This window comes from Gastrolobium bilobum, unplaced genomic scaffold (assembly GCF_033153095.1).
Source record: "Gastrolobium bilobum isolate Gb01-03AN ecotype WA unplaced genomic scaffold, APGP_CSIRO_Gbil_v1 utg33546, whole genome shotgun sequence".
NCBI classification, from domain to species: domain Eukaryota; kingdom Viridiplantae; phylum Streptophyta; class Magnoliopsida; order Fabales; family Fabaceae; genus Gastrolobium; species Gastrolobium bilobum.
Genome location: NW_026899500.1, coordinates 68696 through 83612, shown reverse-complemented (window position 1 = coordinate 83612; position 14917 = coordinate 68696). Strand labels below are relative to the sequence as shown.

The 14917-nt window shown below is 42.9% G+C and overlaps 18 non-coding genes and 1 pseudogene across 18 annotated transcripts; all 19 read left to right on the top strand.

The window, feature by feature from the left end:
• The first annotated feature begins 1058 nt into the window (after window positions 1–1058).
• On the top strand, window positions 1059–1177 carry LOC133290743 (5S ribosomal RNA). Its single transcript, XR_009748722.1, has one exon. It is a non-coding gene; the product is annotated as a 5S ribosomal RNA (ribosomal RNA).
• A 523-nt stretch (window positions 1178–1700) lies between these two features.
• LOC133290742 (5S ribosomal RNA) lies at window positions 1701–1819 on the top strand. The gene has a single exon (XR_009748721.1). It is a non-coding gene; the product is annotated as a 5S ribosomal RNA (ribosomal RNA).
• A 522-nt stretch (window positions 1820–2341) lies between these two features.
• On the top strand, window positions 2342–2460 carry LOC133290741 (5S ribosomal RNA). Its single transcript, XR_009748720.1, has one exon. It is a non-coding gene; the product is annotated as a 5S ribosomal RNA (ribosomal RNA).
• Window positions 2461–2982: 522 nt separating this feature from the next.
• LOC133290740 (5S ribosomal RNA) lies at window positions 2983–3101 on the top strand. Its single transcript, XR_009748719.1, has one exon. It is a non-coding gene; the product is annotated as a 5S ribosomal RNA (ribosomal RNA).
• Window positions 3102–3621: 520 nt separating this feature from the next.
• On the top strand, window positions 3622–3741 carry LOC133290747 (5S ribosomal RNA). Its single transcript, XR_009748726.1, has one exon. It is a non-coding gene; the product is annotated as a 5S ribosomal RNA (ribosomal RNA).
• Window positions 3742–4264: 523 nt separating this feature from the next.
• LOC133290739 (5S ribosomal RNA) lies at window positions 4265–4383 on the top strand. Its single transcript, XR_009748718.1, has one exon. It is a non-coding gene; the product is annotated as a 5S ribosomal RNA (ribosomal RNA).
• Window positions 4384–4895: 512 nt separating this feature from the next.
• On the top strand, window positions 4896–5014 carry LOC133290759 (5S ribosomal RNA). Its single transcript, XR_009748735.1, has one exon. It is a non-coding gene; the product is annotated as a 5S ribosomal RNA (ribosomal RNA).
• A 534-nt stretch (window positions 5015–5548) lies between these two features.
• Window positions 5549–5667, top strand: LOC133290756 (5S ribosomal RNA). The gene has a single exon (XR_009748734.1). It is a non-coding gene; the product is annotated as a 5S ribosomal RNA (ribosomal RNA).
• Window positions 5668–6771: 1104 nt separating this feature from the next.
• LOC133290755 (5S ribosomal RNA) lies at window positions 6772–6890 on the top strand. The gene has a single exon (XR_009748733.1). It is a non-coding gene; the product is annotated as a 5S ribosomal RNA (ribosomal RNA).
• Window positions 6891–7369: 479 nt separating this feature from the next.
• LOC133290746 (5S ribosomal RNA) lies at window positions 7370–7488 on the top strand. The gene has a single exon (XR_009748725.1). It is a non-coding gene; the product is annotated as a 5S ribosomal RNA (ribosomal RNA).
• A 521-nt stretch (window positions 7489–8009) lies between these two features.
• On the top strand, window positions 8010–8128 carry LOC133290749 (5S ribosomal RNA). The gene has a single exon (XR_009748728.1). It is a non-coding gene; the product is annotated as a 5S ribosomal RNA (ribosomal RNA).
• Window positions 8129–8661: 533 nt separating this feature from the next.
• On the top strand, window positions 8662–8780 carry LOC133290738 (5S ribosomal RNA). The gene has a single exon (XR_009748717.1). It is a non-coding gene; the product is annotated as a 5S ribosomal RNA (ribosomal RNA).
• A 528-nt stretch (window positions 8781–9308) lies between these two features.
• Window positions 9309–9427, top strand: LOC133290745 (5S ribosomal RNA). Its single transcript, XR_009748724.1, has one exon. It is a non-coding gene; the product is annotated as a 5S ribosomal RNA (ribosomal RNA).
• Window positions 9428–9960: 533 nt separating this feature from the next.
• On the top strand, window positions 9961–10079 carry LOC133290744 (5S ribosomal RNA). Its single transcript, XR_009748723.1, has one exon. It is a non-coding gene; the product is annotated as a 5S ribosomal RNA (ribosomal RNA).
• A 1047-nt stretch (window positions 10080–11126) lies between these two features.
• LOC133290752 (5S ribosomal RNA) lies at window positions 11127–11244 on the top strand. Its single transcript, XR_009748731.1, has one exon. It is a non-coding gene; the product is annotated as a 5S ribosomal RNA (ribosomal RNA).
• Window positions 11245–11708: 464 nt separating this feature from the next.
• Window positions 11709–11827, top strand: LOC133290748 (5S ribosomal RNA). Its single transcript, XR_009748727.1, has one exon. It is a non-coding gene; the product is annotated as a 5S ribosomal RNA (ribosomal RNA).
• Window positions 11828–12359: 532 nt separating this feature from the next.
• LOC133290750 (5S ribosomal RNA) lies at window positions 12360–12478 on the top strand. The gene has a single exon (XR_009748729.1). It is a non-coding gene; the product is annotated as a 5S ribosomal RNA (ribosomal RNA).
• A 529-nt stretch (window positions 12479–13007) lies between these two features.
• LOC133290751 (5S ribosomal RNA) lies at window positions 13008–13126 on the top strand. The gene has a single exon (XR_009748730.1). It is a non-coding gene; the product is annotated as a 5S ribosomal RNA (ribosomal RNA).
• A 452-nt stretch (window positions 13127–13578) lies between these two features.
• Window positions 13579–13696, top strand: LOC133290753 (5S ribosomal RNA; annotated as a pseudogene).
• Window positions 13697–14917: the final 1221 nt, after the last annotated feature.

Here is a 14917-nt window from a genome sequence, read left to right as displayed (position 1 = left end):
GTCGGTGTTCGCCACGCATTTTTCACTCCAAATAACGTGTTCGTGCTTCCCAGCCCGTGGCGGGGGAGGGGATAAAGACATTGATCGCGCGAGAATGTGCAGGTGCGATCATACCAGCACTAATGCACCGGATCCAATTTCCTTCGTTTTTGCCTTCGAGACCTGTGGTCAATGTTGCGCCGACATGTTAATTCTAAAAAATGTTTGATGTCGACACGTTATGACCCGTTTTGATATTAAATAATTTTTTTAATATCGTTTATATTCAATACACATAGCAGGCCATAAAAAGTCATATAACAGAGGTGCAAGATATTTTCTGTTGCGGTATTTGACATGAAAAAGCAATTTTTGTTTATATTTATGTTTAGTTAAATATGAAGTTAAAAAGATAAAATAAAATTAATTTTTGGTCTGGAAAAAAAAAACACGTGTCGGGAAGCGTTGACCGCGTGTCGGAGCGTTGACCGCGTGTCCAAGACACGTGTCGGGAAACGTTGACCACGTGTCGAAAACGCGTTTCGGAGCGTTGACCGCGAATTTCCTTCGTTTTTGCCTTCGAGACCTGTGGTCAATGTTGCGCCGACATGTTAATTCTAAAAAATGTTTGATGTCGACACGTTATGACCCGTTTTGATATTAAATAATTTTTTTAATATCGTTTATATTCAATACACATAGCAGGCCATAAAAAGTCATATAACAGAGGTGCAAGATATTTTCTGTTGCGGTATTTGACATGAAAAAGCAATTTTTGTTTATATTTATGTTTAGTTAAATATGAAGTTAAAAAGATAAAATAAAATTAATTTTTGGTCTGGAAAAAAAAAACACGTGTCGGGAAGCGTTGACCGCGTGTCGGAGCGTTGACCGCGTGTCCAAGACACGTGTCGGGAAACGTTGACCACGTGTCGAAAACGCGTTTTGGAGCGTGAGCGTTGACCGCGTGTCTGAGCGCGTCGGTGTTCGCCACGCATTTTTCACTCCAAATAACGTGTTCGTGCTTCCCAGCCCGTGGCGGGGGAGGGGATAAAGACATTGATCGCGCGAGAATGTGCAGGTGCGATCATACCAGCACTAATGCACCGGATCCCATCAGAACTCCGCAGTTAAGCGTGCTTGGGCGAGAGTAGTACTAGGATGGGTGACCTCCTGGGAAGTCCTCGTGTTGCACCTTTTTTTTGCGAATTTCCTTCGTTTTTGCCTTCGAGACCTGTGGTCAATGTTGCGCCGACATGTTAATTCTAAAAAATGTTTGATGTCGACACGTTATGACCCGTTTTGATATTAAATAATTTTTTTAATATCGTTTATATTCAATACACATAGCAGGCCATAAAAAGTCATATAACAGAGGTGCAAGATATTTTCTGTTGCGGTATTTGACATGAAAAAGCAATTTTTGTTTATATTTATGTTTAGTTAAATATGAAGTTAAAAAGATAAAATAAAATTAATTTTTGGTCTGGAAAAAAAAAACACGTGTCGGGAAGCGTTGACCGCGTGTCGGAGCGTTGACCGCGTGTCCAAGACACGTGTCGGGAAACGTTGACCACGTGTCGAAAACGCGTTTCGGAGCGTTGACCGCGTGTCTGAGCGCGTCGGTGTTCGCCACGCATTTTTCACTCCAAATAACGTGTTCGTGCTTCCCAGCCCGTGGCGGGGGAGGGGATAAAGACATTGATCGCGCGAGAATGTGCAGGTGCGATCATACCAGCACTAATGCACCGGATCCCATCAGAACTCCGCAGTTAAGCGTGCTTGGGCGAGAGTAGTACTAGGATGGGTGACCTCCTGGGAAGTCCTCGTGTTGCACCTTTTTTTGCGAATTTCCTTCGTTTTTGCCTTCGAGACCTGTGGTCAATGTTGCGCCGACATGTTAATTCTAAAAAATGTTTGATGTCGACACGTTATGACCCGTTTTGATATTAAATAATTTTTTTAATATCGTTTATATTCAATACACATAGCAGGCCATAAAAAGTCATATAACAGAGGTGCAAGATATTTTCTGTTGCGGTATTTGACATGAAAAAGCAATTTTTGTTTATATTTATGTTTAGTTAAATATGAAGTTAAAAAGATAAAATAAAATTAATTTTTGGTCTGGAAAAAAAAAACACGTGTCGGGAAGCGTTGACCGCGTGTCGGAGCGTTGACCGCGTGTCCAAGACACGTGTCGGGAAACGTTGACCACGTGTCGAAAACGCGTTTCGGAGCGTTGACCGCGTGTCTGAGCGCGTCGGTGTTCGCCACGCATTTTTCACTCCAAATAACGTGTTCGTGCTTCCCAGCCCGTGGCGGGGGAGGGGATAAAGACATTGATCGCGCGAGAATGTGCAGGTGCGATCATACCAGCACTAATGCACCGGATCCCATCAGAACTCCGCAGTTAAGCGTGCTTGGGCGAGAGTAGTACTAGGATGGGTGACCTCCTGGGAAGTCCTCGTGTTGCACCTTTTTTTGCGAATTTCCTTCGTTTTTGCCTTCGAGACCTGTGGTCAATGTTGCGCCGACATGTTAATTCTAAAAAATGTTTGATGTCGACACGTTATGACCCGTTTTGATATTAAATAATTTTTTTAATATCGTTTATATTCAATACACATAGCAGGCCATAAAAAGTCATATAACAGAGGTGCAAGATATTTTCTGTTGCGGTATTTGACATGAAAAAGCAATTTTTGTTTATATTTATGTTTAGTTAAATATGAAGTTAAAAAGATAAAATAAAATTAATTTTTGGTCTGGAAAAAAAAAACACGTGTCGGGAAGCGTTGACCGCGTGTCGGAGCGTTGACCGCGTGTCCAAGACACGTGTCGGGAAACGTTGACCACGTGTCGAAAACGCGTTTCGGAGCGTTGACCGCGTGTCTGAGCGCGTCGGTGTTCGCCACGCATTTTTCACTCCAAATAACGTGTTCGTGCTTCCCAGCCCGTGGCGGGGGAGGGGATAAAGACATTGATCGCGCGAGAATGTGCAGGTGCGATCATACCAGCACTAATGCACCGGATCCCATCAGAACTCCGCAGTTAAGCGTGCTTGGGCGAGAGTAGTACTAGGATGGGTGACCTCCTGGGAAGTCCTCGTGTTGCACCTTTTTTTGCGAATTTCCTTCGTTTTTGCCTTCGAGACCTGTGGTCAATGTTGCGCCGACATGTTAATTCTAAAAAATGTTTGATGTCGACACGTTATGACCCGTTTTGATATTAAATAATTTTTTTAATATCGTTTATATTCAATACACATAGCAGGCCATAAAAAGTCATATAACAGAGGTGCAAGATATTTTCTGTTGCGGTATTTGACATGAAAGCAATTTTTGTTTATATTTATGTTTAGTTAAATATGAAGTTAAAAAGATAAAATAAAATTAATTTTTGGTCTGGAAAAAAAAAACACGTGTCGGGAAGCGTTGACCGCGTGTCGGAGCGTTGACCGCGTGTCCAAGACACGTGTCGGGAAACGTTGACCACGTGTCGAAAACGCGTTTCGGAGCGTTGACCGCGTGTCTGAGCGCGTCGGTGTTCGCCACGCATTTTTCACTCCAAATAACGTGTTCGTGCTTCCCAGCCCGTGGCGGGGGAGGGGATAAAGACATTGATCGCGCGAGAATGTGCAGGTGCGATCATACCAGCACTAATGCACCGGATCCCATCAGAACTCCGCAGTTAAGGCGTGCTTGGGCGAGAGTAGTACTAGGATGGGTGACCTCCTGGGAAGTCCTCGTGTTGCACCTTTTTTTGCGAATTTCCTTCGTTTTTGCCTTCGAGACCTGTGGTCAATGTTGCGCCGACATGTTAATTCTAAAAATGTTTGATGTCGACACGTTATGACCCGTTTTGATATTAAATAATTTTTTTAATATCGTTTATATTCAATACACATAGCAGGCCATAAAAAGTCATATAACAGAGGTGCAAGATATTTTCTGTTGCGGTATTTGACATGAAAAAGCAATTTTTGTTTATATTTATGTTTAGTTAAATATGAAGTTAAAAAGATAAAATAAAATTAATTTTTGGTCTGGAAAAAAAAAACACGTGTCGGGAAGCGTTGACCGCGTGTCGGAGCGTTGACCGCGTGTCCAAGACACGTGTCGGGAAACGTTGACCACGTGTCGAAAACGCGTTTCGGAGCGTTGACCGCGTGTCTGAGCGCGTCGGTGTTCGCCACGCATTTTTCACTCCAAATAACGTGTTCGTGCTTCCCAGCCCGTGGCGGGGGAGGGGATAAAGACATTGATCGCGCGCGAGAATGTGCAGGTGCGATCATACCAGCACTAATGCACCGGATCCCATCAGAACTCCGCAGTTAAGCGTGCTTGGGCGAGAGTAGTACTAGGATGGGTGACCTCCTGGGAAGTCCTCGTGTTGCACCTTTTTTTGCGAATTTCCTTCGTTTTTGCCTTCGAGACCTGTGGTCAATGTTGCGCCGACATGTTAATTCTAAAAAATGTTTGATGTCGACACGTTATGACCCGTTTTGATATTAAATAATTTTTTTAATATCGTTTATATTCAATACACATAGCAGGCCATAAAAAGTCATATAACAGAGGTGCAAGATATTTTCTGTTGCGGTATTTGACATGAAAAAGCAATTTTTGTTTATATTTATGTTTAGTTAAATATGAAGTTAAAAAGATAAAATAAAATTAATTTTTGGTCTGGAAAAAAAAAAAACACGTGTCGGGAAGCGTTGACCGCGTGTCGGAGCGTTGACCGCGTGTCCAAGACACGTGTCGGGAAACGTTGACCACGTGTCGAAAACGCGTTTCGGAGCGTTGACCGCGTCGGTGTTCGCCACGCATTTTTCACTCCAAATAACGTGTTCGTGCTTCCCAGCCCGTGGCGGGGGAGGGGATAAAGACATTGATCGCGCGAGAATGTGCAGGTGCGATCATACCAGCACTAATGCACCGGATCCCATCAGAACTCCGCAGTTAAGCGTGCTTGGGCGAGAGTAGTACTAGGATGGGTGACCTCCTGGGAAGTCCTCGTGTTGCACCTTTTTTTGCGAATTTCCTTCGTTTTTGCCTTCGAGACCTGTGGTCAATGTTGCGCCGACATGTTAATTCTAAAAAATGTTTGATGTCGACACGTTATGACCCGTTTTGATATTAAATAATTTTTTTAATATCGTTTATATTCAATACACATAGCAGGCCATAAAAAAGTCATATAACAGAGGTGCAAGATATTTTCTGTTGCGGTATTTGACATGAAAAAGCAATTTTTGTTTATATTTATGTTTAGTTAAATATGAAGTTAAAAAGATAAAATAAAATTAATTTTGGTCTGGAAAAAAAAAACACGTGTCGGGAAGCGTTGACCGCGTGTCGGAGCGTTGACCGCGTGTCCAAGACACGTGTCGGGAAACGTTGACCACGTGTCGAAAACGCGTTTCGGAGCGTTGACCGCGTGTCTGAGCGCGTCGGTGTTCGCCACGGTGTTCGCCACGCATTTTTCACTCCAAATAACGTGTTCGTGCTTCCCAGCCCGTGGCGGGGGAGGGGATAAAGACATTGATCGCGCGAGAATGTGCAGGTGCGATCATACCAGCACTAATGCACCGGATCCCATCAGAACTCCGCAGTTAAGCGTGCTTGGGCGAGAGTAGTACTAGGATGGGTGACCTCCTGGGAAGTCCTCGTGTTGCACCTTTTTTTGCGAATTTCCTTCGTTTTTGCCTTCGAGACCTGTGGTCAATGTTGCGCCGACATGTTAATTCTAAAAAATGTTTGATGTCGACACGTTATGACCCGTTTTGATATTAAATAATTTTTTTAATATCGTTTATATTCAATACACATAGCAGGCCATAAAAAGTCATATAACAGAGGTGCAAGATATTTTCTGTTGCGGTATTTGACATGAAAAAGCAATTTTTGTTTATATTTATGTTTAGTTAAATATGAAGTTAAAAAGATAAAATAAAATTAATTTTTGGTCTGGAAAAAAAAAACACGTGTCGGGAAGCGTTGACCGCGTGTCGGAGCGTTGACCGCGTGTCCAAGACACGTGTCGGGAAACGTTGACCACGTGTCGAAAACGCGTTTCGGAGCGTTGACCGCGTGTCTGAGCGCGTCGGTGTTCGCCACGCATTTTTCACTCCAAATAACGTGTTCGTGCTTCCCAGCCCGTGGCGGGGGAGGGGATAAAGACATTGATCGCGCGAGAATGTGCAGGTGCGATCATACCAGCACTAATGCACCGGATCCCATCAGAACTCCGCAGTTAAGCGTGCTTGGGTGAGTTGCGCCTTCGAGACCTGTGGTCAATGTTGCGCCGACATGTTAATTCTAAAAAATGTTTGATGTCGACACGTTATGACCCGTTTTGATATTAAATAATTTTTTTAATATCGTTTATATTCAATACACATAGCAGGCCATAAAAAGTCATATAACAGAGGTGCAAGATATTTTCTGTTGCGGTATTTGACATGAAAAAGCAATTTTTGTTTATATTTATGTTTAGTTAAATATGAAGTTAAAAAGATAAAATAAAATTAATTTTTGGTCTGGAAAAAAAAACACGTGTCGGGAAGCGTTGACCGCGTGTCGGAGCGTTGACCGCGTGTCCAAGACACGTGTCGGGAAACGTTGACCACGTGTCGAAAACGCGTTTCGGAGCGTTGACCGCATGTCTGAGCGCGTCGGTGTCCGCCACGTGTTCGCCACGCATTTTTCACTCCAAATAACGTGTTCGTGCTTCCCAGCCCGTGGCGGGGGAGGGGATAAAGACATTGATCGCGCGAGAATGTGCAGGTGCGATCATACCAGCACTAATGCACCGGATCCCATCAGAACTCCGCAGTTAAGCGTGCTTGGGCGAGAGTAGTACTAGGATGGGTGACCTCCTGGGAAGTCCTCGTGTTGCACCTTTTTTTGCGAATTTCCTTCCTTTTTGCCTTCGAGACCTGTGGTCAATGTTGCGCCGACATGTTAATTCTAAAAAATGTTTGATGTCGACACGTTATGACCCGTTTTGATATTAAATAATATTTTTAATATCGTTTATATTCAATACACATAGCAGGCCATAAAAAGTCATATAACAGAGGTGCAAGATATTTTCTGTTGCGGTATTTGACATGAAAAAGCAATTTTTGTTTATATTTATGTTTAGTTAAATATGAAGTTAAAAAGATAAAATAAAATTAATTTTTGGTCTGGAAAAAAAAACACGTGTCGGGAAGCGTTGACCGCGTGTCGAAAACGCGTTTCGGAGCGTTGACCGCATGTCTGAGCGCGTCGGTGTCCGCCACGTGTTCGCCACGCATTTTTCACTCCAAATAACGTGTTCGTGCTTCCCAGCCCGTGGCGGGGGAGGGGATAAAGACATTGATCGCGCGAGAATGTGCAGGTGCGATCATACCAGCACTAATGCACCGGATCCCATCAGAACTCCGCAGGTAAGCGTGCTTGGGCGAGAGTAGTACTAGGATGGGTGACCTCCTGGGAAGTCCTCGTGTTGCACCTTTTTTTGCGAATTTCCTTCGTTTTTGCCTTCGAGACCTGTGGTCAATGTTGCGCCGACATGTTAATTCTAAAAAATGTTTGATGTCGACACGTTATGACCCGTTTTGATATTAAATAATATTTTTAATATCGTTTATATTCAATACACATAGCAGGCCATAAAAAGTCATATAACAGAGGTGCAAGATATTTTCTGTTGCGGTATTTGACATGAAAAAGCAATTTTTGTTTATATTTATGTTTAGTTAAATATGAAGTTAAAAAGATAAAATAAAATTAATTTTTGGTCTGGAAAAAAAAACACGTGTCGGGAAGCGTTGACCGCGTGTCGGAGCGTTGACCGCGTGTCCAAGACACGTGTCGGGAAGCGTTGACCACGTGTCGAAAACGCGTTTCGGAGCGTTGACCGCATGTCTGAGCGCGTCGGTGTCCGCCACGCATTTTTCACTCCAAATAACGTGTTCGTGCTTCCCAGCCCGTGGCGGGGGAGGGGATAAAGACATTGATCGCGCGAGAATGTGCAGGTGCGATCATACCAGCACTAATGCACCGGATCCCATCAGAACTCCGCAGTTAAGCGTGCTTGGGCGAGAGTAGTACTAGGATGGGTGACCTCCTGGGAAGTCCTCGTGTTGCACCTTTTTTTTGCGAATTTCCTTCCTTTTTGCCTTCGAGACCTGTGGTCAATGTTGCGCCGACATGTTAATTCTAAAAAATGTTTGATGTCGACACGTTATGACCCGTTTTGATATTAAATAATATTTTTAATATCGTTTATATTCAATACACATAGCAGGCCATAAAAAGTCATATAACAGAGGTGCAAGATATTTTCTGTTGCGGTATTTGACATGAAAAATCAATTTTTGTTTATATTTATGTTTAGTTAAATATGAAGTTAAAAAGATAAAATAAAATTAATTTTTGGTCTGGAAAAAAAAACACGTGTCGGGAAGCGTTGACCGCGTGTCGGAGCGTTGACCGCGTGTCCAAGACACGTGTCGGGAAACGTTGACCACGTGTCGAAAACGCGTTTCGGAGCGTTGACCGCATGTCTGAGCGCGTCGGTGTCCGCCACGTGTTCGCCACGCATTTTTCACTCCAAATAACGTGTTCGTGCTTCCCAGCCCGTGGCGGGGGAGGGGATAAAGACATTGATCGCGCGAGAATGTGCAGGTGCGATCATACCAGCACTAATGCACCGGATCCCATCAGAACTCCGCAGTTAAGCGTGCTTGGGCGAGAGTAGTACTAGGATGGGTGACCTCCTGGGAAGTCCTCGTGTTGCACCTTTTTTTGCGAATTTCCTTCCTTTTTGCCTTCGAGACCTGTGGTCAATGTTGCGCCGACATGTTAATTCTAAAAAATGTTTGATGTCGACACGTTATGACCCGTTTTGATATTAAATAATATTTTTAATATCTTTATATTCAATACACATAGTAGGCCATACAAAGTCATATAACCAAGCAAATATTTTCTGTTACGGAATTTGTCATGAAAAATAATTTTTTCTTTATATTTATGTTTTGTTAAATATGAAGTTAAAAAGATAAAATAAAATTAATTTTTGGTCTGGAAAAAAAAAACACGTGTCGGGAAGTGTTGACCGCGTGTCGGAGCGTTGACCGCGTGTCCAAGACACGTGTCGGGAAACGTTGACCACGTGTCGAAAACGCGTTTCGGAGCGTTGACCGCATGTCTGAGCGCGTCGGTGTCCGCCACGTGTTCGCCACGCATTTTTCACTCCAAATAACGTGTTCGTGCTTCCCAGCCCGTGGCGGGGGAGGGGATAAAGACATTGATCGCGCGGGAATGTGCAGGTGCGATCATACCAGCACTAATGCACCGGATCCCATCAGAACTCTGCAGTTAAGCGTGCTTGGGCGAGAGTAGTACTAGGATGGGTGACCTCCTGGGAAGTCCTCGTGTTGCACCTTTTTTTTGCGAATTTCCTTCCTTTTTGCCTTCGAGACCTGTGGTCAATGTTGCGCCGACATGTTAATTCTAAAAAATGTTTGATGTCGACACGTTATGACCCGTTTTGATATTAAATAATATTTTTAATATCGTTTATATTCAATACACATAGCAGGCCATAAAAAGTCATATAACAGAGGTGCAAGATATTTTCTGTTGCGGTATTTGACACGAAAAAGCAATTTTTGTTTACATTTATGTTTAGTTAAATATGAATTTAAAAAGATAAAATAAAATTAATTTTTGGTCTGGAAAAAAAAACACGTGTCGGGAAGCGTTGACCGCGTGTCGGAGCGTTGACCGCGTGTCCAAGACACGTGTCGGGAAACGTTGACCACGTGTCGAAAACGCGTTTCGGAGCGTTGACCGCATGTCTGAGCGCGTCGGTGTCCGCCACGTGTTCGCCACGCATTTTTCACTCCAAATAACGTGTTCGTGCTTCCCAGCCCGTGGCGGGGGAGGGGATAAAGACATTGATCGCGCGGGAATGTGCAGGTGCGATCATACCAGCACTAATGCACCGGATCCCATCAGAACTCCGCAGTTAAGCGTGCTTGGGCGAGAGTAGTACTAGGATGGGTGACCTCTTGGGAAGTCCTCGTGTTGCACCTCTTTTTTGCGAATTTCCTTCCTTTTTGCCTTCGAGACCTGTGGTCAATGTTGCGCCGACATGTTAATTCTAAAAAATGTTTGATGTCGACACGTTATGACCGGTTTTGATATTAAATATTTTTAATATCGTTTATATTCAATACACATAACAGGCCATAAAAAGTCATATAACCAAGCAAATATTTTCTGTTGCGGTATTTGACATGAAAAATCATTTTTTCTTTATATTTATGTTTAGTTAAATATGAAGTTAAAAAGATAAAATAAAATTAATTTTTGGTCTGAAAAAAAAAACACGTGTCGGGAAGTGTTGACCGCGTGTCCAAGACACGTGTCGGGAAACGTTGACCACGTGTCGAAAACGCGTTTCGGAGCGTTGACCGCATGTCTGAGCGCGTCGGTGTCCGCCACATGTTCGCAACGCATTTTTCACTCCAAATAACGTGTTCGTGCTTCCCAGCCCGTGGCGGGGGAGGGGATAAAGAAATTGATCGCGCGGGAATGTGCAGGTGCGATCATACCAGCACTAATGCACCGGATCCCATCAGAACTCCGCAATCAAGCGTGCTTGGGCGAGAGTAGTACTAGGATGGTGTTTGATGTCGACACATTATGACCTATTTTGATATTAAATAATATTTTTAATATCGTTTATATTCAATACACATAGCAGGCCATAAAAAGTCATATAACCAAGCAAATATTTTCAGTTGCGGTATTATACATGAAAAATAATTTTTTCTTTATATTTATGTTTAGTTAAATATAAAGTTAAAAAGATAAAATAAAATTAATTTTTGGTCTGGTAAAAAAAACACGTGTCGGGAAGTGTTGACCGCGTGTTGGAGCGTTGCCCGCGTGTCCCAGACACGTCTCGGGAAACGTTGACCACGTGTCGCAAACGCCTTTCAGAGCGTTGACCGCATGTCTGAGCGCGTCGGTGTCCGCCACGTGTTCGCCATGCATTTTTCACTCCAAATAACGTGTTTGTGCTTCCCAGCCCGTGGCGGGGGAGGGGATAAAGACATTGATCGCGCGGGAATGTACAGGTTCGATCTTACCAGCACTAATGCACCGGATCCCATCAGAACTCCGTAGCAAGCGTGCTTGGGCGAGAGTAGTACTAGGATGGGTGACCTCCTGGGAAGTCCTCGTGTCGCACCTTTTTTTGCGAATTTCCTTCCTTTTTGCCTTCGAGACCTGTGGTCAATGTTGCGCCGACATGTTAATTCTAAAAAATGTTTGATGTCGACACGTTATGTCCCGTTTTGATATTAAATAATATTTTTAATATCGTTTATATTCAATACACATAGCAGGCCATAAAAAGTCATATAACCAAGCAAATATTTTCTGTTGCGGTATTTGACATGAAAAATCATTTTTTCTTTATATTTATGTTTAGTTAAATATGAAGTTAAAAAGATAAAATAAAATTAATTTTTGGTCTGAAAAAAAAAACACGTGTCGGGAAACGTTGACCACGTTTCGAAAACGCGTTTCGGAGCGTTGACCGCATGTCTGAGCGCGTCGGTGTCCGCCATGCATTTTTCACTCCAAATAACGTGTTTGTGCTTCCCAGCCCGTGGCGGGGGAGGGGATAAAGAAATTGATCGCGCGGGAATGTGCAGGTGCGATCATACCAGCACTAATGCACCGGATCCCATCAGAACTCCGCAATCAAGCGTGCTTGGGCGAGAGTAGTACTAGGATGGGTGACCTCTTAGGAAGTCCTCGTGTTGCACCTCTTTTTTGCGAATTTCCTTCCTTTTTGCCTTCGAGACCTGTGGTCAATGTTGCGCCGACATGTTAATTCTAAAAAATGTTTGATGTCGACACGTTATGACCCGTTTTGATATTAAATAATATTTTTAATATCGTTTATATTCAATACACATAGCAGGCCATAAAAAGTCATATAACCAAGCAAATATTTTCTGTTGCGGTATTTGACATGAAAAATCATTTTTTCTTTATATTTATGTTTAGTTAAATATGAAGTTAAAAAGATAAAATAAAATTAATTTTTGGTCTGGAAAAAAAAAAAACACGTGTCGGGAAGTGTTGACCGCGTGTCGGAGCGTTGACCGCGTGTCCAAGACACGTGTCGGGAAACGTTGACCACGTGTCGAAAACGCGTTTCGGAGCGTTGACCGCATGTCTGAGCGCGTCGGTGTCCGCCACTTGTTCGCCATGCATTTTTCACTCCAAATAACGTGTTCGTGCTTCCCAGCCCGTGGCGGGGGAGGGGATAAAGACATTGATCGCGCGAGAATGTGCAGGTGCGATCATACCAGCACTAATGCACCGGATCCCATCAGAACTCCTCAGGTAAGCGCGCTTGGGCGAGAGTAGTACTAGGATGGGTGACCTCCTGGGAAGTCCTCGTGTTGCACCTCTTTTTTGCGAATTTCCTTCCTCTTTGCCTTCGAGACCTGTGGTCCATGTTGCGCCGACATGTTAATTCTAAAAAATGTTTGATGTCGACACGTTATGTCCCGTTTTGATATTAAATAATATTTTTAATATCGTTTATATTCAATACACATAACAGGCCATAAAAAGTCATATAACCAAGCAAATATTTTCTGTTGCGGTATTTGACATGAAAAATCATTTTTTCTTTATATTTATGTTTAGTTAAATATGAAGTTAAAAAGATAAAATAAAATTAATTTTTGGTCTGGAAAAAAAAACACGTGTCGGGAAGCGTTGACCGCGTGTCGGAGCGTTGACCGCGTGTCCAAGACACGTGTCGGGAAACGTTGACCACGTGTCGAAAACGCGTTTCGGAGCGTTGACCGCATGTCTGAGCGCGTCGGTGTCCGCCACGTGTTCGTCATGCATTTTTCACTCCAAATAACGTATTCGTGCTTCCCAGCCCGTTGCGGGGGAGGGGATAAAGACATTGATCGCGCGGGAATGTACAGGTTCGATCTTACCAGCACTAATGCACCGGATCCCATCAGAACTCCGTAGCGAAGCGTGCTTGGGCGAGAGTAGTACTAGGATGGGTGACCTCCTGGGAAGTCCTCGTGTTGCACCTCTTTTTTGCGAATTTCCTTCCTTTTTGCCTTCGAGACCTGTGGTCAATGTTGCGCCGACATGTTAATTCTAAAAAATGTTTGATGTCGACACGTTATGACCCGTTTTGATATTAAATAATATTTTTAATATCGTTTATATTCAATACACATAGCAGGCCATAAAAAGTCATATAACCAAGCAAATATTTTTTGTTGCGGTATTTGACACGAAAAATCATTTTTCCTTTATATTTATGTTTAGTTAAATATAAAGTTAAAAAGATAAAATAAAATTAATTTTTGGTCTGGAAAAAAAAAAACACGTGTCGGGAAGCGTTGACCGCGTGTCCAAGACACGTGTCGGGAAACGTTGACCACGTGTCGAAAACGCGTTTCGGAGCGTTGACCGCATGTCTGAGCGCGTCGCTGTCCGCCACGTGTTCGCCACGCATTTTTCACTCCAAATAACGTGTTCGTGCTTCCATACCAGCACTAATGCACCGGATCCCATCAGAACTCTGTAGCTAAGCGTGCTTGGGCGAGAGTAGTACTAGGATGGGTGACCTCCTCGGAAGTCCTTTTTTGCAAATTTCCTTCCTTTTTTCCTTCGAGACCTGTGGTCAATGTTGCGCCGACATGTTAATTCTAAAAAATGTTTAATGTCGACACGTTATGACCCGTTTTGATATTAAATAATATTTTTAATATATTTAATATCGTTTATATTCAATACATATAGCAGGCCATAAAAAGTCATATAACCAAGCAAATATTTTTTGTTGCGGTATTTGACACGAAAAATCATTTTTGCATTATATTTATGTTTAGTTAAATATAAAGTTAAAAAGATAAAATATTATTAATTTATGCCTGACTCCATTCTTGGCAAGAACAGCTTCAACAAACCTATTATCAAAATGGGTTCCCCCATCACTTATTATGGCTGTTGGAACTCCAAATCTCACAAATTTGTTCTTATTCAGGAATGCTATCACAACTTTTGCATCATTGGTCTGTGTGGCTTTGGCTTCAACCCACTTGGACACATAATCAACTGCCACCAGGATATACTTGTTCGAGTAGGAAGAGGGAAAAGGTCCCATGAAATCCATACCCAGACATCAAAGATCTCCACCTCCAGAATATTATTCAAAGGCATTTCATGTGTCCTGGAGATGTTTCCAGTCCTTTGGCAGTTGTCACATGCTTCCACATACTTTCTGGCATCCTTGTATAATGTGGGCCAGTAAAAACCACTCATCAAAACCTTGGCTGCTGTTCTCTCACCCACAAAATGACCACCATAGGCTGAACCATGACAGTGCCATAAGACACTATTCTGCTCCTCTTCTGGAATGCATCTTCTGATTACTCCATCTGAACATTTATAGAAGAGGTATGGTTCATCCCAGATGTATCTCCTCACATCATGCAGAAATTTCTTCCTCTGCTAGTAAGTGAAATCCTTAGGCATGGTTCCAGCAGCTCTGTAGTTAGCAAAATCAGCAAACCATGGTAGTGTGTTAACAGACAAGACTTGATTATGCACCAACTGGGAAACAGTGCTTATGGCCAGTATTTGTTCATCAGGAAACTCTTCCTTGATCACCACTTCTGGTCCCTCTTGTATATGTGTCTCTGTGATCCTGAATAAATGATCAGCCACCAAGTTCTCCACTCCCTTTTTGTCTTTGATTTCTACTTCAAATTCTTGCAAAAGTAACATCCATCGGAGTAACCTGGGCTTAGCATCCTGCTTTGTTAACAAATACTTCAAAGCTGCATGGTCAGTGTAAACAATAACCTTGGAAC